A 22,781-nucleotide genomic window follows, 5' to 3' on the forward strand; every position below is an offset into this window, starting at 1 on the left:
GGTTTTTGCCAATTATCATCCAAACTAGATGCTTGCTGATCTCTGAAGGATGGCTCTGCTGATTGTGATTCAAGTTCAAGTAGAAGCATCTGTTGATTCTGACATTTCCAGAACCCAAACTCCAGCTTTTCCAAGTTCACTCCCAAGTTGCCAGGGCTACATGTTAAAGTGTGGACAAGTAATAACACACTCAGCAATTTATCAATGCAGAAAGAGTATCTACTATGTTCTCAAGTGTACTCATGTTCTTGACACTTCTCAGAAATTTGATATCTTTTGGCTATGAGAGTAAAATATGTATAGTCATATATGTAAATTTAGGATACAAAACTATCAATGGTGAAAAAATTAGTTCATAGGTGCTCCTGAAATAATTTCAAAATTGCTTGATAATCTCAAATGATCCTTCTTATAGTTTAAATGTGTACTTCTAATTCTGCCATCAAATCATCTTTCCGATCATATTAGTAGTCCACAAGAAATACGGAGCTCCTTGTAATAAAAATTTCAATCCTTTGTATGTTCCCATAGAGATCAAAAATTAATATTTTCACTGTTTAATCACAGTGAACTTACAGAAAAACACTCACTGTATTAAAATGTGTGTGTTTATTTTGCTTCCATTGAGGATATTTTAATTCTTTACATATTACAGTGGTCTATTTCATGCTTTGAATACATAGTTCTTGCTGCTCTACTGCTGCCACATATTTTTAAAATGGACAAGCTTCTTTCTCTTCCTTTCCTTCTTCACTTCACTTCACTTCTCTAATATCTCTCTGTTAAGGTCTGTAAACAAGTCAGATTGGCACCTGGCATTTTGCCAGGCGCCATCCAGACTTGTTTACAGACTCTAACATTTCTCTGGCAAAATAACAGGTGCCAATCTGACTTGTTTACAGACCTTAACATTAAATATCGCTCAGATCCTACAATAAACGGCTCCTATTCCTGCTGCATCAACGTACAAAAGTTATTCGTCACCCCCCGGATATTTTGCTGCAGCCGGACTGCGGCATCTCTCCATCCCAATATTCCCCTCCTTAATCTCAAGGGAAACAGGAATACTTTTCTTTCCCATCCTAGGCAGAGTCTATCTGTCCTTGAGCACCTACCTACCTACCACAGGAACAGGAATGAGTAATTCAGACTTTGGAGATGGCACCAGAAGATCTAAGAAATGACCATCTCCCAAATTAAAAAGTGAATTGCAACAGAGAACACCTGGGATTTAGCCTTTGAACCATCTCTTTAAAAACCCCTTGCCCCCAACCTCATGGGCAGAATCACAGACTTTGGAACAGGAGTCCCATGTGTTTTTCCTTTGTTAGGAGAAGTTTTTTAGTTTTGGTTTTTCTCAAAACCTTGTTCTTATTATTGGATTGGCATCAGGGCAAGGGCCTAGCTTTTGGTAGTATAATGATAGATTGTACAATTTATGATAGAGATGAATATTCCTAAGATTACACTAATTTGTATGGAGTAGCTATAATTAGTATATAGATTATAACATGATTTTTTGTCCTCTTAAGATCTATATTTTATTTTAAATACTATAGAAGCATAGATGAATGGGGTAATTACTTCCTAATGTACTATATGGAAACAAACATTTTGTGATCTCAACTAGGCAATTCACATAACCCACTGCTAGATAATTTCTCCTTTTATTAGTCAAAAGCTCTTTGCTAATAATACACATATTAAATGTACATATACCATTGTCATATACATATATGACAGTATGTTGTTATATTGATGGAAAACTATATCAAACTAACATAATGGAGAAGTATTACATTCTAACAGCTAATTGAAATTGCTTCTCTTGACATTCAAATCAATTTCTCATAATATAGTCTACAATAAGGAACTAAAATTCCCAAGTATATCAGAGCAATAGAATTAAAATATACACTATTATTTGAAGCCTCTGTAGCTGTGTGATGTCACAATTTGAGTGGAATTTCAAAGTAGTCATGTTACATGAGGTTGTTGAAATGAGGTAGACTTATGAAATAACCTACTGCTTAACACTTTCATGAAAGTGTTAAGGGGACACATAGATGGGAATGGTGGGAACACAAGGTTAAGGGAATAATTCTATAAAATAAGCCCACTGTGCTAACCCTCACTAACACACATGCATTGTTTGCCTACTGCAATCTGCTTGCAGCACCACCTGACTTAAGCACAAGTGAAGGTCAGTGAGTGGGTATGTGCAATTAATTTTTTCTAATTTTTTAAAAATTATATTTGTTCTAAATCATTATACATGACAGTATAATGCATTTCAATTCATTATACACATATGGGGCACAACTCTTCATTTCTCTGGTTGTACACAATGTAGAGTCACACAACTAGTGCAATCATACATGAATCTTTCCTACCCTCATGCCCCCTCCCCTTCCTTCATTCCCCTCTGCCCAGTCTAAAGTTCCTCCATTCTTCCCATAGCCCCCATCCCATAAATGGATCAGCATCCACATATCAGAGAAAACATGTGTCCTTGGGTTTTTGGGGAATGGCTTATTTCATGTAGCACGATATTTTCAAACTCCATCCATTTACCTGCAAATGCCATAGTTTTATTTTCTTTTAATGCTGAGTTATATTCTATTTTGTATATTTGTATTTTTTAATTCCCTTATCTTTATTCTGGCTTCCTTAGATTTTTTTTTAAAAGGATAAAAACAAAACAGCATCTATTGTTTTATTTAATTGAATATATTTCTCGGGCCATGTTAGCTTTTTAAAATTATATTAAATGAGTTGAATTATTTTGAAAATTTCAGTGCTATATGATATAACTTTGTCATTTCAATTCATTCAATTTTTAAACCTTAAAGATTAAGGTTTTCATAGAATTTGGTGAAAGGAAAGTGACCACAACACTCTGAGCGACCAAGAGTTCTTTATTGCAGCAATGCAAAAGAGGAGAAGAGAGAGAGAGGGAGGGAGGGAGGGAGAGAGAGAGGGGGGGGGAAAGAGCAAGGGAGAGCAAAAGCAAGAGAAGAGAGAGCAAGAGCAAGAGAGAGAGGCCCGGTAGGAGGGAATTTTTATAGCCAAAATCTAATGGGATCTCTGGGTCTGCAAGCTGCTTTGTTGGTGCACAATGATTGGATCACACAGTAGTTGCTAAGGATGTCATCTTCTACCTTCAGGAAGATGGGGCAGGGTCAGATGTGGGTTTCTATTGCACCAGACCGGTGGGGGTCGAGTGTTCAGCCTTGAGTTGGGTTGGGTATTCAGACTTGACGCAAACAGGTGATAAAGGACCAGACAGAGGGGGGTTTGAGTTTGTGGGTTACCCTGCAACTAACATTCCTTCAGCCTGCCCTGCAGACCAACATAGTTCAGCCTCTCCTGCAACTAATATTTGGGATCTGGGGAAGACAGGTTAGTACAACTTTCATTTGCAGATCAAGACGTGGAGGTCAAGAGAAGTTAAACAATTTATACAAAATTAAGCAGCTCATTAGTGACAGAGTCAGAAGTGGAAAATCCACACCTGGTTTTCTGTCTGTTGTACTTCCTATAACACAACTGCATCTCCTTTTAAGGTGTCATTTGTGTCCAAATGACATCAGCATTTTTATATTATATACATTCTTTCTCTCTTTCCCTCTCTGCAGTGTTTGTACGTGGGACACCCACAAAAGAAAACAGAATCCCTCCTTCAATGTCCCTGAAGGTCCCTCAAATTTTTTCCAGTGGATTGGGCAGTAAAAGTCCGTAGGTTTTATTTTCAGTTCTTCTGCTGACTTGGTGTACAACTTTGGGGATATTTGCCCCTTGTGCCCTCCTAATGTGTTGAATTCTAGCTAGAGACAAACTCTGTGAAAGAACCTTAACTAAGATAATCAAAATGAGATGAGCAGGATCATTTAGGACATGGTATTTGGGGAAGTACACTTATTTTTGATCCAGATATTTGATTCGCATCCCTCTAATGCTAGTTAGGAGTACATTTCTAAACCTCTCTTACTAAGCCCTAAGCCTAGGTTTTTAGGGCACTTTAGACTTTTTTAAAAACTGTTTTGGTGAAATTGGAAAAGGAAGTGCTGATAAAAAAAAAAGGTCTACACCTGTTATGCAACTTTTCTCTACTCAGTGGGATGTGGCCATGGCCAATCTCTGAGATCAAGTCCTGCTAAAGCCTCATGAATGATCTAAGGTCATGGGAATTTACTTGTCTCCAGGAAAACTGAGTTGAGAGCTGTGATCCTGAGCCATCTTTAGGATGTCATTAGAAATAGTGGCCTGCTTCATCTCTCCGGAAGAAGTTTGAGTAGCCTCCCTGATTAAGTGAAACGTTTTTTTTTTTTTTTTTTTTTTTTTTTTTTTTTTTTTTTTATCTTAGTAAGAACCTGCTTGGCTGCAAGTACCTGAAACCAAGTTGATTCTGCTCAAACAAGAAAGACAAATCTAAACTCAGGATGTGGTCTGTGTAATATAGCTCAGGGAAGACACAAGGCTAGCCCAAGAAGATGTAGATCAGTGCCTAGAAAATCCCTGGGAGGGAACCCAAAAGGAATTCTCTCCACCTCTGGCTACTTTGCTGCAAGAAATCAGCAAGAATAGGCTTCAGGCTCTCCAGCATATAAGTTCATGCAGAGGTCCTAAGGTTACAGGTAACATAGAGGTCCCCTTTCTCTGTTTTGATTCCAAATTTCCTGGAAGAGAGTCCTTTGTGAGTCTGGTGCCCATCCACTAAAGCTTACAATAAATGGAGGGGAAGTGAAATTAAATGCACATGAGTTTTTCTATGACTCTACTCTCATTAAAGAATAAATGTGCAAAGGGGCATAGCACACATACCCATACCCTCACATATTCTCATATAGTCTAAGCCACACTCCCAAAGGTTTTAAATAATTATGACATACTTTGTTTTCAGGGTCATGCTCAGTGGTAGGATTCTCAGGCAACTCATAAATAAAATTCACTGATTCATGCAAAAGAAGAGAAAATGTGGGAAAGCAGGAAGAAATCTATCATTTAAATGAATTATTTAACTCAGTCAGAAAACAGAGGCTCTGGAATAGCTGATGTAAGCCTTACGAAGGACCAAGTGACCTGCTCAAACTATGAAAATAACCATTTCTAATTAGAAAATAAATAAATAAAACAAGAAAACTTCCCACTGAAGTGGGTTGGACACTCATCATGTCACTTTACAAAATTACAGAAATGATTGTAAATGAACTTTTGTTTTAAAATCAAGGGACTTAAATACACAAGGAAAGAGAGTGGGGAAGAAGAGAAAAAGTAAACAAATTTTGGAAGCTGGAAAGCAGAAGACTGTGTGCATGGCCACACACCTGGCTGAAGCTGAAGGCCAAGTACCTCTATGGGCCAGTGACAGGAGCAACCTGCGGACCCTTAAGAATGGGAATCACCATGCCTTGCTGAAGGGAGGGATGAGGGTAACAGTGAGATCAGGGCCCCATCTCTACATATGGCAGCTTCATTTTTTCTGGTCCTTTATGCCAAAAACCTGGCAATTCTTTATCCACCCTAAACCTTATGTGCAGTCCAACAGCAAACTCTGTTGACTCAATTTCAAAACCATCTTCAAAGTCTGCCTATTTCTACAACCTCCATTATGACCAATGTAGACCCAAACTGACATTACCTCTTACCTGGATCTGTACACTTCCTCTTCTCTCATTTCTATTGTCAATCAAGCTTTTGTTCCCACTTCTCTGCAGAACTTACCCAATAGTGACCTCCATATTGTCAAGTCCAGTGGTTAGTCTCTTTATTCTCTTTATTTGAAACACTCCTCTCTTCTGTTTTTTCAGAGTTCTACAATCTTTTCCTTTTTCTGTGCCAGGGAATGAACCAAGGGGTGCTTATGAACAGACCTTTTAAAAACATTTTATCTAGTGAATGGGCCTCACTGAGTTGCTTAGGGCCTCTCTAAGTTGCTGAGGCTGGTTTTGAACTTCTGATCCTCCTTGTTCAGTTCCCTGAGCCACTGCAATTACAGACAAGCACCACTGTGCCCAGATTCCCTCTTTTTTTTCTATTTTCCATTGACACTGCATGCTTCTAAGCTTCCTTTGCTGGTTCCCCATCAACTTGACAGCATCTATGATTCAGAGTGCTCCACACTTCAGTCATCAATTGTGTCTTCTCTACTTATTCTCTAATTGATTATATCCAAACAAATAGTTTTAAGCATAAACTAAGAACTCCAAAATGTATATCCCCAACTTGGATATCTCCCCAGACTCTCCAAACATCTAACTGCTTATTTAATATTTACTTGTATATGTCATGGATATCTCAAACTTAACATGACTAAAGCAGAATTCCTTATTTCCACCCCATTCCTAACATGCTCTTCCCTAATTCTTCCCCACCTGGCTGCCATAGGGATTATTTTTAAAAGCAAGTCATATTAGACATCACCTCTCTGTTCAAAAACACTTGGATGGCTCTATCATACTTGACATAAAAGAGCCAGTGAATGATATAAATGGCTTTCTCCCAGTCTGCTCCCCCAACTCTGACATCATCTACAATCATTCTGGTCCTTGTCACTGTTTTGTAGCTTCATTGTTCTTAAATATTCAGGCATATTTCCACCTTAGGGTCTTGGACCTCACAGTCTCCTTTGCCTAGAAGTTGCTTCTTTGAGAGACTTGCAAGAAATTTTTCCAACTTTAAGGGGCTCCCATTGGCAAATCTGAGGCAATTTGTACATCATAAAGAATTATAGTTGATTGAAGGATTGTAATAAGTGTAATAAAAATATCTGCCTCTATTAGAACTTTCAAGAAAATGAAGGAAGAATAAAGAGAGAAATAAAAAACCTATTTACTATCATTGGAGGTTATTATTAGACAACACTTTTCTGTATAAAATATTAATTAAATATAAAGCATGAAACATTTGCCCTGATTTCTAAGGAGAAATTACAATGTAATAAATACACCCCTGTGCAAAAGGGAAGTTACCTTAAAGAAGAATGCTAGCTAATAAACAGAAGGGATGATGGAATTAGGAAAAACATTCTTTGAAACCTAATATAATGGTTATCTCAATCCAGGATCATCAATAAAGACTGAAGATTAAAGAGAATAGTGACTTGGTAAAAAATTTCCACCCCACAGCTTACACAAGTGGAAATGCAGTTTTACACCTAATATATTTGACTGCCATTACCCACCCAAGTGACCAACTTCGTTATCACTAGAGGCAGGAAAATCTGTATTTCCCAGAATGGTGGAAATTGAAGTATACGTCAGTATTATGAAGTATTCTTACCAATGTGGAATAGGAAATGAGGAAGTGACAGTGTCAACCTGATTCCAAAATTTGAGAAGTGATAACATTGTCCAAAGGACATATTTGCCCCATTAGCAATGATGGTTAAGAACAAAATTAAAATATTATTTTTGTTTTCATTTTATGTGTTGTAATGTTTTTCAATTAGTTACCAAGTTGTTAGGTCAAAAATACTTGTTTTATCCTATCTATATAAAATGTTAGGTATTTCTTTTGGCCTAGGTTTGATGGAGGGAAAAAGACAATAAGGATTCCATGAACACAGAAAGTTTGGAAATCTCTGCCAGAGGGCCATCATTGTTTTAGAATTAAACATATTAGATGATATTCACTCCTTTGACCTAAAGTCATCAAAATGGTGCTCTGAATCACTGTCCCTTTCTCTAGAGGGTCTTTATTCCTGATGATTTTGACATGTACGGTAATGATCTTTTTCTACTCTGCCCCTTCATAACCTTGAATTTCTCCCTTTCAATGTCTTGTCCTTCCTCTTATCACAGTTGCAATGTCCCTCTGCAATCTTGTTATATCCACATTCTCTAGGTATGGGCTCCAAAAATCCTTTGAAAGTTCTCCCACCACCCACTGACACCATCTTTTTACCAATCCCCACCCACCTTTGGCATGTCCTCTTCCCTCCTCTGTTTAGGTTCCATGTCCTCTTCCTTCAATGCCTTCAACTTCCTTTCCCTTTTCTCATATCATTATAGTTGCTTTGCAAACACCTACCTTAGTCAACTCTATCTCCCTTTCTCTTCTGAGTTATACCTGAGCACCTGGAAAGTTACAAGACCCCCATATCACTTCTCAATCCCATTCTCCCTACAGCAGCTAGGTGACTTTCTAATGTTACTTTGTTGCTTGAAACTTCATTGGTTCTTGCCCTTAGAAAAGTCAAAACACATTAGCCCTTCATGCTCTGACCTCAATTTACCTCTAAAACTTCCTTTATTAGCATGCACCCTTCTCCACAGCCCATGTCACACTGTGTGATTCCTGAAATATTCTCTGTCTTCTCTCCCTTCTCTGCCTTTCTCTAAGTGGACTAGTCTCTCAGCCATTACTGTGATCTCACTTTTCCAGAAAGCCTCCGTGATACCTTTTATACATGCTCCATGGATTACTCTTAGGTGGTAGTCTTGAACCTGTACTCCAGGTGACTCTTTACCTCATTTGCCTTCCTCACAACATTGAAAGTTTTTTGATGACAGAAAATGTATATTATTCACTGGCACAAAAGTTCTGGCATGCCGCAGCCCGGCTGCAGCAGAATAATCGGGGGGTGACGAATAACTTGTGTACGTTGATGCAGCAGGAATAGGAGCCGTTTTTTTGTAGGATCTCAGTGATATTTATATATTTTACACAGCTTATCTAATTAGCATAAAATAGATATAGCAGTCAACCAATGAGGAATCTCCACACTTAATGGCTCGCTTTTGTTACTTCACAAACCACTCCCTCTGGCATTTGGCCAGGCGCCATCCAGACTTGTTTACAGACTCTAACATTTCTCTGGCAAAATAACAGGTGCCAATCTGACTTGTTTACAGACCTTAACACTGGCACAGTGAGTAGCATATGGAATGTACACCATAACTAGTTGTGGAATAATGCTGAATTCTGTGAATAGTATCATTTAAAAATATACACCTCTGCATGTCTGAAAGTATTCAGGCTTGGCAAACCAATTCTGATTCCAACTCCCTAAATGTCCATGGGCTTGAGCTCATTTTCCCTTGTTATTTCATCTTGCACCATAATGTGCAGTATGCCTTATAACAATCAGCATGATGACATGAGTTATTGTGACAACATCACCCCAGAAACTTGAGTAGTAAAAACTTTTTTTTAATGGTTCCATGCTCTTATTCTCTTTTTTGATATTTTAGATACTAGCTTGGATGTTTCCAAGGTAAGTTAACTGTCAGATATCGAGGTGAAAGGGTTTCAGAAGTCAAATCCTTATCTAGAGCTGTCCCATTAAGGATCACTGGTCTTTATGTACATATGCCCCCTTGAGATGTCAGTAGTGAATTTTAATGAAGTTCAGAAAAGAGGGAAAAGGGGAAATTCCCTAAAGCACTCCCCTAAGGTGGGGGTCCACTCATTTGGTCATCTCATTTCCTTTCTTAAAAATTAGGCCTTCTTGCCTTAGATGGGAAAAATAGTCCTTTTGAGAATAACTAGAAATAGATAAATGAATGAACACATGAACATAGGTGACTAGACAAAGTTGAAATAAAAGGTTCTTCAGACATCATGAGATGGCAAAAGACAGAATATTTTGGAGCAGACAAAAAATAAAACCTCAGGAAAATTGTTCATACCAAGGGCTCTAGTGATTGTATACATCTAAACATATTTTATTTCTGTACTTTTCATATTCAGTTTTTTGATCTAGAAAGCAAGGTAGTGTCTTCCCTCCTTACTAGTAGAAGACACTAATTACTAATTACTAATTTGCCCCAAAGTGCAGATTATACCCTTCTATATTTTACAAGGGTACTACCAGGGTCAGTTAGTTCAACATTTATTTCTTGCTTGAGAAAATACAGAGAAAAAAGTCTTTGACACAAATAATAGTAAACAAAACTGAAACTGAAGTAACAATGATGCAGTTTCTGTAGAGTTCACAGGTTATTTTTCAATTTCAAAATCAAATTTTGCCATTTATTTTTTTAGATTTTTTTTTTAAAGTTGTAGATGGACACAATACTTTTATTTATTTATGTGGTGCTGAGGATTGAACCCAGTGCCTCACACATGTGAGACAAGCACTCTACACTGAGCCACAAGCCCAGCCCAAGTCTTTCCATTTCTAAATTGACAGAAATAATTCCATTTAGAGAGAGAGAGATTTTTAAGCCTCATAATGAAGAATGTGTTGTACTGTTTTTCTTTGGCATCTCAGCACATGACCTCCTGGTGTTGCAGTTGGCAAGCAGTTGAGAGCCTACTGAAATTACACCATTTGTTTTAAATTGTGGCATTTCAAAAAAGCATGCAATCTGAATTTGCTAGGTTAGAAAAAGAGTACTGAAGTTGAAGGTTTATAGCATGGCAAGGAAAAAAGGGAAAAAGTTACAAACCATATTTGAATATTCTCTCTCACCAGTAATTAAGTCCCAGGCTTGTAAATCAGTTTAAAAAAAAAATCCATTGTTTCTGAAGTACTCACAAACTCTCTTGAAATATTTCAGGTAAATAAATGAGGGAAAAATATTAAGCCTTTGGAAGGAATGTTGGCTTTATTTGGGGGCATTAAGACAGTAAAGATTATTGTTAACAATGTAGGGCCTCCTGCTGAAAAAACACTGCAGTGAAGGGCGACTGGGGGATGGCGGGGTTGGGAGGTGGTCCTTATGGCACGCTTGATTTTTGCTGGAAGGTCCCCATTATAATTGTATTTAAGCATACATGACTAGGATATTAATTTTTTAAAACTATTTAATGGAAAATTGCTTCCTGTGTAACCCAGGTGCTGCATGTGGGAAGAAATAGCTATTGGAGGTTTACACATATACAAGTGCAATGCCGGACTGCACTCAAAAAACCGGGAATGGTCAGTGGGCCCTCCTGGTACTGGCATGATCCCTCAACCCGAGTAGTACCTTCTGCATTCCCTCTAAACCATGTGGCCAAGGATTCTCCAAGCTCACTAATATGGGCAAGTGTCTGTTCATATGTGGCCCTTTTTCCACTAGATGTCACTGCAAATCAATTACTAGTGCTGGATCCTGTACTTTTCTTTCTTTCACTTTGGTTTTTATTTTATTTTTCTAGTTACTAGTGGAGTTGAGTATTTCCTTGTATTGTTTTTTTTTTCTTTGCTTGTTACTTGAATTTTCCCTTTTTTTTTTGAATTTCCAATGCATTACTTTTTCTATTTTACCCGAGTTTCCCATTTCTATTGTTTATTAGCAATGTTTTCTGAAAATTTTAATATTCTAGACATTAATCTCATTCGCTTTTAACACTGGAGTATCTACTCTCAATTTATTACCAATAAGACCTAATATTACTATTCAGCTTTTTAACAGTGTCCTTGATGGAGCAATAATTACATATTTTCACACACAGTCATCATTTTTTGTTTTATAACACCTGCTTTACAAAATTGACTTCAATGAGCTATCATTTACATACAGCAAAATACACCTTTAAAGTATAGAGTTCAAAGATTTTTTAAAATCTTTCATCCTCCATTTTCCTTTTTTATTGATTTAAAAAAATGACAGCGGAATGCATTACAATTCTTATTGCACATGTATACCACAATTTTTCATCTCTGTTTGTATATAAAGTATGTTGACATTCAATTCATGTCTTCATACATGTACTTTGGATAATGATGTCCATCACATTCCACCACCTTGCTAATCCCCTCCTACTTCCTTTTCCCTCCCACACCTCTTCCCATCTAGAATTCTTCTATTCCTCCCAAACTCCCCCTCCCTACCTCACTATGAGTCGGCATCCTTATATCAGAGAAAACATTTGGCATTTATTTTTTGGGGGGGATTGGCTAACCTCACTTAGCATTATCTTCTCCAATGCCATCCATTTACCTGCAAATGCCATGATTTTATTCTCTTTTATTGCTGAGTAAAATTCCATTGTGTATATAGGCCACATTTTTTTAATCCATTTATCCACTGAAGGACATCTAGATTGTACCCTCCTCATACCATACTATCATTGTAACTGCTGTCAGTGTCTGCACTTGTGTCCTCTGCCTCTATGGCATAGCTTGTGCACCTCCACTGCAGGGGAACAGTAAGCCCACTAGGTTTCCCCTACCTGAGAGGGCAGGGCAGGGCAGCAGAGTGATGCAGGGGCTGGCCTCCTTGGTGCTTGCCATGCCTGATGCCGGAGATGGTCAGGTGCAGCCGAGGCATTGCCCCCATCCCCGTCCCACCGTGAGGCTGCCGGACAGGAGACCCGTGGCAGCGCCAAGCTATGCCACACCAGACGCAGGTCATTTTGGGCTGGGAGCGCGCCCACCGCGCTTTCCACGCGAGAGTGAGCTTCGCGCAGAGCCGGGAAGTGGGGGCGGAACTAGCGCGCACTAGAGTGCTGGAGGAGGAGGGACAGATACACCGCGGCTGGGGGGGGCGGGGGAGACCGGTAGACATTACTATGGGGGACCCTGGACCGCCACGCGTTGGTCCCCAGCTCCTTCCAGGCCAGCAAGGGCACTTGGCAGCGGTGCTGGACCCTGCGAGTACAGAGTAGTTGGCCAGGCTTGGGCATGGTGGTCTGGGGCAATGCGGAAGGTGAGCGACTTCCTAGCTGGCGGTTGGGTGGGGAGGGGTGCAATGGACAGGAATCGCTCTGAGACTCCACAGGCCCCGGCGGCGGCGGCGGCTGCCTGCCTGAGGTGCGCATGGTTGGGAGGTCTCGGGCTCAGATGCCTATGGCAGTGCTCTCCCAACAAGGGCGTCCTGCAGCGCCGGCCCCTCGGCCAGCAGCCAGCGTAATGCGTGACCTTCCCTTTCCCCTCACTCGCGGCCCTTCCCTCTGCTCTAGCCTTGAACGCCGCCGGCCACCCGCACAGTAACCTCCTAGGTCAGGTGCCGGCCCTTGGCTGGCCATTGAGTCCCGCGCCACTCATTGGTGCGCGTGTTTGGGCGTCCTCTCCGCAAGCGCTGGCAGAATGTTGGCGGGCGCCAGGGTTCTCTGCCTGGCCTCGCGTCCACCGCTTGTCCCCGCACATCCGGACACCCGCAATCCTTTTGGGAGAATCCCAAAGCAATTTTTTATCACTTGTGTTTCCTTGTTACTTATCTGCCCCCTAAATATGAAGCGCACTTTCCCATAACTGTCCTTAAAAGTGCCCCTTTCACACGTGCTCACACTGTTGAAATGACTCAGCCCAGTATGGATGGAAAGTAGCATTTCTGTGTGTTTGACTGCTCTTCCTACATATTCCCAGTTTGAAAAGCAATAATCTTAGCATAGCTCCTTAATTGAACTCCCTCGTTTGATCAAAAAGTGACACATGATATAGGTCCAACTCTTATCTTTATCTTCACATCCTCTCAGGTCACGTACTAGTAGAGATGGTATGTAGATGAAAATAGTGTAGGCTGACATGCCATAAAAAGCGCTTGGAACTGTAAACTATTAGGACTTCATGTAACAATTCTTAATTCTGTGTATCTGCCTGGCCTCTCTGGCTCCTCTAGTCTCCAACAACACCCATTTGCTCCTTTGGTAGGGTAAGACATACCTTGGCCTTGGTTCTTGCTGTGGAGTACCCAGTAACTTATCTTTTGTTGTTGTTATTATTGTTTTTAAGAGCAAATTATATTCCATGATTTTATTTTATTTATTTTTTTATTTATATATGATAGTGGAATGCATTATAATTGTTATTAAACATATAGAGCACACATTTTTTCATATCTTTGGTTGTATATATAGTATATTCACAACAATTCGTGTCTTCATAGTTGTACTTTGGATAATAATGATCATCACATTCCACCATCATTCATAACCCCATGCCCCCTCCCTTTCCCTCCAACAGCTCCGCCCTATCTAGAGTTTTTCTATTCCTCCCATGCTCCCTCTCTCTATCCAACTTCGAATCAGCCTCCTTATATCAAAGAAAACATTAGGCATTTGTTTTTTGGGGATTGGCTAATTTCATTTAGCATTATCTTCTCCAAGGTCATCCATTTACCTGCAAATGCCATGATTTTAATATTGCTGAGTAATATTCCATTGTGTATATATGCCACATTTTTTTAACCATTCATCTATTGAAGGGCTTCTATGTTGGTTCTACAGATTAGCTATTGTGAATTGTGCTGCTATAAACATTTATGTGGCTGTGTCCCTGTAGTATGCTGTTTTTAAGTTCTTTGGGTATAAACCAAGGAAAGGGATAACTGGGTCAAATTGTGGTTCCATTCCCAATTTTCCAAGAAGTCTTCATACTGCTTTTCATATTGGCTGGTAGTCTACCAGCTTTCCAAACTTAGGTCTGCAATTTCTTACTGCTTTGGCTTTGTCCTTGCAAATTTAAGACTTAAGACTTCTGTGCTGGAAACTTGGAAGCTCACTGAAAGTCCCTCTTCCAAAGATCCAGTCTAAAAAGCTATCTTACCTTCAGTGGGTGGGATATTTGCTGTTTGTCATGTATTGTGATTATCTTTTTACCCTATCCTGTTTTTCTTTGTTTTGTAAGTCCTTTAATGCTAGACTGTACCAAACACATAGAACTTAACCCTAATTTTATAGTAAATATTATGTATCTGTTAAGATATTTTTAAGAGATGGAAATCGCTCTTTTAGGATTAATTTCCATGCACATTCAATCATAAAGTATAACTTTTTTTTAAAAAAAAGTAAAACTCCATTTCCCTTATTCCCAAATCAAAACTCAAATTCAACATAAGAGAATTAAAGAAATCATATCCGCATCAGCAACAGTTAGTCATTGTTAATAAGTTGTAAAAACTACCTATTTATTCTTGATAGTCTGATCTTTGATAGCTTCTGTGGCAGAAAGATAAAAACTTAGAGGAGTTAGATTTGGGGTTGAATTCTGCCTTTGTTCTGACCTTGGGCAAGTTAGATTAGTAATATTGATTTTCCCCCCTCATTCATAGTATGAAGACATTTTCCACTGTGGGTAGCTGAGGATTAAATGGGGAGACCTGGGTACACATTAGTTACTCAATAAGTACTCCTTTGGTTTATATCCCTTTATTGCAGTTACTATCTAGAATGAGCATGCATGTACTAGAGAGCATGAGAGGAAAACTAATTACAGGAGGCAGTAGGTCTACCTCTTATCTCCAAATAAAAGGAGTTCTAAGAATCATTATGGTTATCTGCCTCTAAATGTATGGGTATCTGTGACAAATTATAAATCACAGGGTAGATTAAGCAGAGCTTTTAAAAAAATGAAGAAAATGCCTGCTTTGTATTTTTACCCTTCCTCTGAACCATTAACCTGGATATTAAATATGAATCTGATTTTTCCCCACAAATGCAACTGGAGAAATGGGGTGTAATCAAGAGAAAAGGATATTACTGTCTTTAAAAAAAAATAGAGACAGTGAGGTTGCACTCTCCTGTAGTATCTCATCTACTTGTAGACCATGCACAAAGTCTAGTCTTAATTTCTGTTATCTTATGATTGGACTGTTTGATTAGTACCTTTACTTGTGTCCCTATTTCTCTTGCTCCCTGACTATCCCCACATAACAAAATGATTTAGTTTTTTGATACTGGGGAATGAACCCAGGGCTGCTTTCCTGTTGAGCTACATCCCCAGCCCTTGTTATTTTTATTTTGAGATAGTCTTGCTAAGTTGCTAAGGCTGGCCTCAAACTTGTGTTTCTCCTGCCTTTGCCTCTAGTTGCTGGGATTACAGGTATGCCAACACGCTTGGTCAGAGTGATTTTTAAAAAAAACAAATTAGATTGTAATTTTCTTGCTCAAAATCCTCTGAAAGCTTCCTGTTGCATATAGAATCAAATTCAAACCCCTTACCCCAGTTTATCAAGGCATTGCCTGATTTGGCAACTGCCATCTTCTAATGTTATGTCTTGCTCTAGAACTGTTCATTACCCTGTCTCACAGGTTACTTAAACTGTACCTTAGAATGTCATCCTCAATGTTCTTTTTAGCTGAATCACCCCTTCCTGTAAATGGTCATGCCTCTTATCTTCACATCTTCTATTTGATGCAAAAAAAAGTCATCACTTAAGAGAGGCTTTCCCATCACCTCTAAAATAGAACCTGACCTTCTCTTCTGTCACTTGATTTAATTCTATTTCTCCCTAGCATTTAACACTAGGTGAAGATACATTGTTCACTTATTTATTGATCTTCCCCCCCACCGCTGTTAGATTTGTTTGCTCCCTCTTCCCAATTAGAGGGCAGAGATCTTGTCTATTGCATTATTCCTTAGAATTGTGCCTGGAATGTAATAGACCCTTAGTCAAACTTGGTAAATGAATGAATGGTATAGAGAATTTGAACATTGATTCTGGAATCAACCTGAGTCGAAATCCTGGTTCCTACATTTACTGATTGTTTGGTTGTGGGCAGGCTAGTAAATTTGAGTGCTTTTGTATCCTCATTTGTAAGATGACATAGAAGATTAAAGTAAGTGATAATTGCATTAATACCTAGAAGGTGCTTCTGTGATGGTTATTTTATACTTTTCCAAAACTATTTGAGGCCTGGGCATGTGGCTCAGTGGTAGAGCATTACGGCCTGGGTTAAGTCCCTAGCACTGTAAAAGTATCTAGAATCACAGTTTCTTTATACATTCCTCTATTGAAGAGCTTCTAGGTTGGTTCCACAGGTTAGTGCTTGTGAATTGAGCTGCTATAAACATGGATGTGGCTGCATCACTATAATATGCTGATTTTAAGTCTTTAGGGGTATAAACCCAGGAGTGGAATAGCTGGCTGTTTAACATACCAAGTTTCTAAGGAATCTCCATACTGCTTTCCAGAGTGGTTCCTTCAATTTTCAGAACCACCAGTAACCCCACATCTTCAACAACACTTATTGTTGTTTGTATTTTTGAAAACTTCCATTCTGACTGGAGTGAGATGAAATCTTAGTTTTGATTTGCATTTCTCTAATTATTAGAGATGTTGAACATTTTTTCATATATTTGTTGATTGATTGTATATCTTCTTCTGAGAAGTGTGTGTTCAGTTCCTTAGCCCATTTATTGATTGGTTTGTTTTTTTTATTTTTTATTTTTTATGTTAAATTTTTTGAGTTATTTATATATCCTGGAGATTAGTGTTCTGTCTGATGTGCCTGTGGTAAAGATTTTCCCCCACTCAGTAAGCTCTCTTCACATTATTGATGAATGATGGGGGTCCAGAGAGAATGATGACTGGTTATCACTGGTGATCAGAGAAAACAGTGGGTTGCTAAGTTAACCTACATAATTGCACTCCCACCACAATGAGTTGCTAACTAGTAACCCCGTGCTTCTGCTCCTTCCTGCCCACCAGTACACACATGGAGAAGAAAGAGAAGGCAATGATGAGGGTCAATAAAAGAGCTAGACACATCCCCTCCAGAAAATACCCAGCTCTGGGGCCCCTTATTTTCAGAGAGTCTGCCACTATCACTTTTCTTAAGTAAAACTTACTTTCTACCCTTGCCTTGGTATTTCTAAGGTCTTTAATTTTCAACACAGGTTGAAGGACATGGAATAAACAAACTTCCAAGACAGTGTGTGACCTAGGAGGAGGGAGAGGCCAAAACTTTGATCCTTCAATCAATTATCTCCCAGTGACAGGACAAGCCCTGGAAGGGAGATAATCATCAATCCAAGATTGCAGTCCCTGGGAGGAGGGATATTTTCCCAAATAAGTTAACTCCCAGTGACAGTGATACTGTACATCAATTTTGTCCCCTTGTAAATATAGTGACCCCAGGAGGTCAGATGCAGACTGGACTCTGAACCCTCCATCTCTGCCCTGGAAAACACTGTTTGTTTGATATAATTAGTAAAACTGTGCCCAGTAAAAACAAGTCCCAGATGGTTGCAGCCTTTTGCCCATGGCTTGTTGAAGTTTTCAAGCACTGAGACCCTCCCCCAATGTAAAATATATAAACCCACACCTCCCCCGCAGTTGGGGCCATTTTTCTATCCAGAAAGTGAGTCATTTGATGCCTGACTGCTACTGAATAAAAGTTTGACTGAATTCCTGAGGTCTGCTCCATCCAGGTCACATTCATTAGAGTGCTTAAAAAGCTTTGGTTATTTTGATTTATATTGGGGAATAAGGACTAGTTCCTGATTTCCAAGATGGTATCAAAAGGAGGATTTCAGTCAGTTTTTTTCACCATCATGACCAAAATACCTGACAAAAACAATTTTATAAGAGGAAAAGTATCTGAGGCTCAGAATTTGAGGGGTCTCAGTCCATAAAGAGCTGACTCTTTCTCTGGACCCAAAGTGGGGCAGAACATCATGGCAGATAGGTGTACAGGACGAAAGCAGCTCAGAACATGGCAAATAGAGTACAGAGAGTGGTCTGTTCACTAGGGACAAAATATGTACCCCCAAAGCATGCCCCCCGTAACCAACTTGCTCCAGCCACACCCTACCTGCCTACAGTTACCAGCTACTTAATCCCTGTATATGAATTCTCATCATGATTAGGTTAAGACTCTTCAAACTCAATTGTTTTACACTTTCTTACATTATCTCACCCAGGAGCTTTTGGAAGACACCTCTCATCTAAACTATAATAAGGGAGTGGAAATATACAGCAGTAGCTTCAAATGGAGGAAAAAGAAATGAAAAGCTGAATTGAAATTCTCATTGCTAAATTATAAATTCACACACTCTATGCCCAGCACTCAGAAAGGTCTTGTGAGCATTTGGAGTTTGGTTCTTTTTCTAAATGAATGTGAGGGTAGTACAGATGAAAACTGAAAATGAGAATGCAGAGATGGACTCCACAGTGTCAAAGAAAAATTGGGGATAATCTAGGCCTCAAATGTGAGACATTTTGTCCACCAAAATAAATAAATAAATAAATAAATAAAGACATCCTTTTGTTTGTTTGCTTTAGGCTTTACTTGTGTTGTTGCTTAGTATTTTATCATTTCCTTATCTTCTGTTTTCTGGATTGAGGAGACTGATTTTTTTGCCCAGTAAATTCCCTTGACCTAATGCAAGAATAGAATCCTGATTTAAATGCACAGTCATGGACTTCCTAAAAACAATGAAGTATTCATTTTTCAAGTTTCAGTTTCCCTGGAATCTTCAAAAACAAGATCCTGCACCCAAAAGCTGTAAATGGGTGGGGGAGAGAGAGAAAAAATGGATTCATGAAAATAATCTGCATCACAATGCACAGGCAAAATTTGTGATTTTCCTCTCCATTTTGTTTCACAGGTGATAAATATGAGGGACAGAAAAATAGGAAAATACTCTGTGAAGTTAAAAAAGAGTGTGGAGGGGAGAAGAAAGGGAGAGAGAGAGAGAGAGAGAGAGAGAGAGAGAGAGAGAGAGAGAGAAAGAGAGAGAGAGAGAGAGACAAAGAGAAGATGAAATGACTGTCATGCTGGAAAGCTTGTTGACTTGAGTTCAGGGAGAGATGCCAGACTGCTGTTTATTCACATCTGTGATGCTCTGGGTCACTTCACTTCTGTGGAACTCACTTTTCTTGTCAATAAAATGCATATTAGGAAGAAGGAAGAAGTACCACGGGATTGTCAGTGTTTTATCTGATTGATATATAGAGAACTTAAGAAATAAGATAATGAAGAGAACAGAAAGAATACAAGAAAAGCAGAGTGGTGGGCAAGGGACCAAAAAAAATTGAGAGAGAGAAATAGAGAGTCTTGAACATATGAAACTATGGGGAGAGGAAAAGCCTAGAAATTGTTGCCACAATCCCACCAAGTAATTCTAATGTATGCTGGAGTTTGAGAATTACTCAATATAGACAATATATGTGGAAAGATGTAAATATAAATAAGACTCTCAAATATTTTTTGTAACTTGCCTCATGAAGATTGATGTGTTTGAGCCTGTCTTTCTACAGAAAGAAGATTCTTTTTCCAGGCATTTTTATGGACTGTATCTTGCCTTACAAGAGACATTAAAAGAAGTTATTTAGACAGAAGCAATATGATACAGGTAAGAAACTTGAATCAACATAAAAGAACAGCACCAGAAGGGATGAAGGAAGTTAAAATTTAAAAATTTTATCATATAAACCAGAGTTGATGCATACTGACATCTCTCCCAATAAACAAACAAGAAAATAAGAAATAAATAAATAAGTAAAAAATAAGTGGGTTCTACTCTAAAACTTCCATTCTAAAAACTAGTTTTGCACTAGTATTTGATGAGAACTTTTCTTCACAGAAGTGGTCAGACTTTGTTCATATCAAACTCAAAATAAGAATATTTCAATACAGATATAAATTCTTGATCTCTTCTTCAATTCCAATTGGAGAAAATGGTTTAATCAGAAACTATTGTAAAATAAACAATATATCTCTTTTGAAATTAAAATGATATAAAGCTAATAAAATATATTGTTTGAAAAATGTAAATGTTACTAAAATAAAACTGTGAATGGAAAACTAGTAATGTAAATGCATTACTATAGAAATAAACACTTGGAAATTTATTCAAAAAAGAAGTTTATTTATTTCTTAAACTCTGCTCACCTCAATGATTTAATTTCTGCTCTTAAAATACTGGGTTATTACCTAAAATTTATATTTTTTATTTTTTATTCTCTGTTTGTTCATCCTTAACAAATTTTACACACAAAAAATATTTTCTTTATTATTTCTTGTCAACTGATATTAGAATAGGGTTTTCAGAGAAATATGTTCATTTGAATTGAGATGGATGGATAGATTAATACATACATACATACCTCCATGTGTACATTCATACATATTGAGGCAGAGAATAGATTCCTAAAAATGGATTTATTATAAGAAATTGTTTCATGAAAAATTAGAGACTGTGTAGTCCCAAGATCTGTCATTTTTAAAACAGATACCCAGAAAATTCACTGGCATAATCCAACTTAACTTCAAAGACCTGGAAATCAGGGTAACTGATGTTGTAAATCCTGATTGAGGACAGGGCAAACCAAATGACCTAGATCAATCTGTAAGGCAGAAAACAGACAAATTCATTTTTTATCTATCCTGTGCTCTATCCAGTCAGGAACTCTACAGATTGGATAATGTTCCCCTCACCCCCGACAGGGTATGGCCATGTGAGTTAACTGATTCAAATTCTAACCTTATATAAAAACACCCTTAAAAGGCACATCCATAAAAAGATGATTTTATGATATTTGCCAGTGAAAGAATGGACCTAGAGAGCATTATGCTAAGCAAAATAAGATAATCCCCAAATACCAAAGGTTGAATGTTCTCTCTTGATATGTGGATGCTAACACACAACAAGGGGTAGGGGGAAGGAAGAATAAAAGCTCAGTAGATTAGACAAAGAGGAATGAAGGGAAGGGAGCGGGGGACAGGAATAGGAAAGACTGTGGAATGAATCTGACGTTTCTGTGTGTATATATATAAATAGACCACAGTGAATCTCCACATCATGTATAACCACAAGGCTGAGATCCTAATTAGAATAAAATGTACTCCATGTTTGTATAAATATGTCAAAATATACCATACTGTCATGTATAACTAAGAAGAACAAGTTTTTTTTTTTAAAGTAAAAGAAAAAAAAAGATATACCCAGTTGTCAGAGGATCCCATGACCAGTCAAGTTGACACAAAAATATAACTGTCATACTATTTATATGCATGTTTACTTACACATTACTGCTATTTAGATCTCCAATGATTTTGTCACCATGGACATTTTGACAAGTCTATGATCTTCTATCTTTGAACTCTTCTGATCTATTCTGAAACAGACATTTTTCAAAATTAAAGTCAGAGTTGTGCACAGTGGTGCACACTTATAACCCCAGCTATTCAATAACTTGAGGCAGGAGGATTGCTTCAGTCCAGGAGTTTGGTGGCATCTTGGGCAATAAAGCAAGACATTATATTATGTTATATCACTCTTTCATCCAAATTCATGCTATTGTTCCCAAGTTTGAGTGTGGACAAAAGCCAGTCCTTATAATGGCTTCAAGTCTCCACATTGCCTAAATAAGTCTTATCTTCTCTCTTCCTCTTTCCTCATTATACTTCCCTTCTATGACCTCTTTGTTATTATTCACATCCTATTTAGTCTTGTTTGATAATAACCACTTTCTATTTCATTTGCTTATAAATGCCACAGGCCAACATGGAGGATGATTTCTCAACAGACTTTCTCCCAATAATATCAAGAACCATTGATGATTCTTTCCTAAAATAATTACTAAAATAATACATTGATAAAACCATGATTTCCTAATTTTGCTCTTCCTTGCATGCTTATTTATTGGCCTTCTTCTGTAAAGAAGCATTCTCTAGATATCTCCTCCCTCCCCTATACTTTCAGTAATATTATGAACATTTAGCTTCTTCTTTATGGATTTAATATTTTGTAATTTATCACGTGTTTTTTTATGCTTAAATTTTCCCCAAAGGGGCAAGTATAATTTTCTACATGTTTGATTTCCTTTTACTTTGAATAATGCCTTGCATTCCAGCACAAAACAATAAAGGTGGATTAGGCTTGCCTAGAATCATTAATTTCTCAAGAGCCTATAATTCACTTTAGAAAGAAATGATGCATAAGAGTCACTATTTAGGTACTACCTGTTCCATAACTGTCAGTCTTTATTCTTATACTAGCTATTTATTATAACTTGTTTGCAAATTTTTTTCTCATTTCTCATTTTTTAATGTCATATTATAATATATGTAATATATGTACCTAATATATATATTATATATATATATATATATGCATATATATAGTTAGATATATATGTATCTGTATGTGTATACATATATAGTATATATATAGTATGCAA

General features: G+C 38.0%; 1 pseudogene; it reads left to right on the forward strand.

The window, feature by feature from the left end:
- Positions 1-12,691: 12,691 nt before the first annotated feature.
- LOC143398328 (mediator of RNA polymerase II transcription subunit 28 pseudogene) overlaps positions 12,692-22,781 on the forward strand; it is a 53,415-nt pseudogene continuing 43,325 nt past the window's right edge.

This window comes from Callospermophilus lateralis, chromosome 4, assembly GCF_048772815.1.
Source record: "Callospermophilus lateralis isolate mCalLat2 chromosome 4, mCalLat2.hap1, whole genome shotgun sequence".
Lineage (NCBI taxonomy): Eukaryota > Metazoa > Chordata > Mammalia > Rodentia > Sciuridae > Callospermophilus > Callospermophilus lateralis.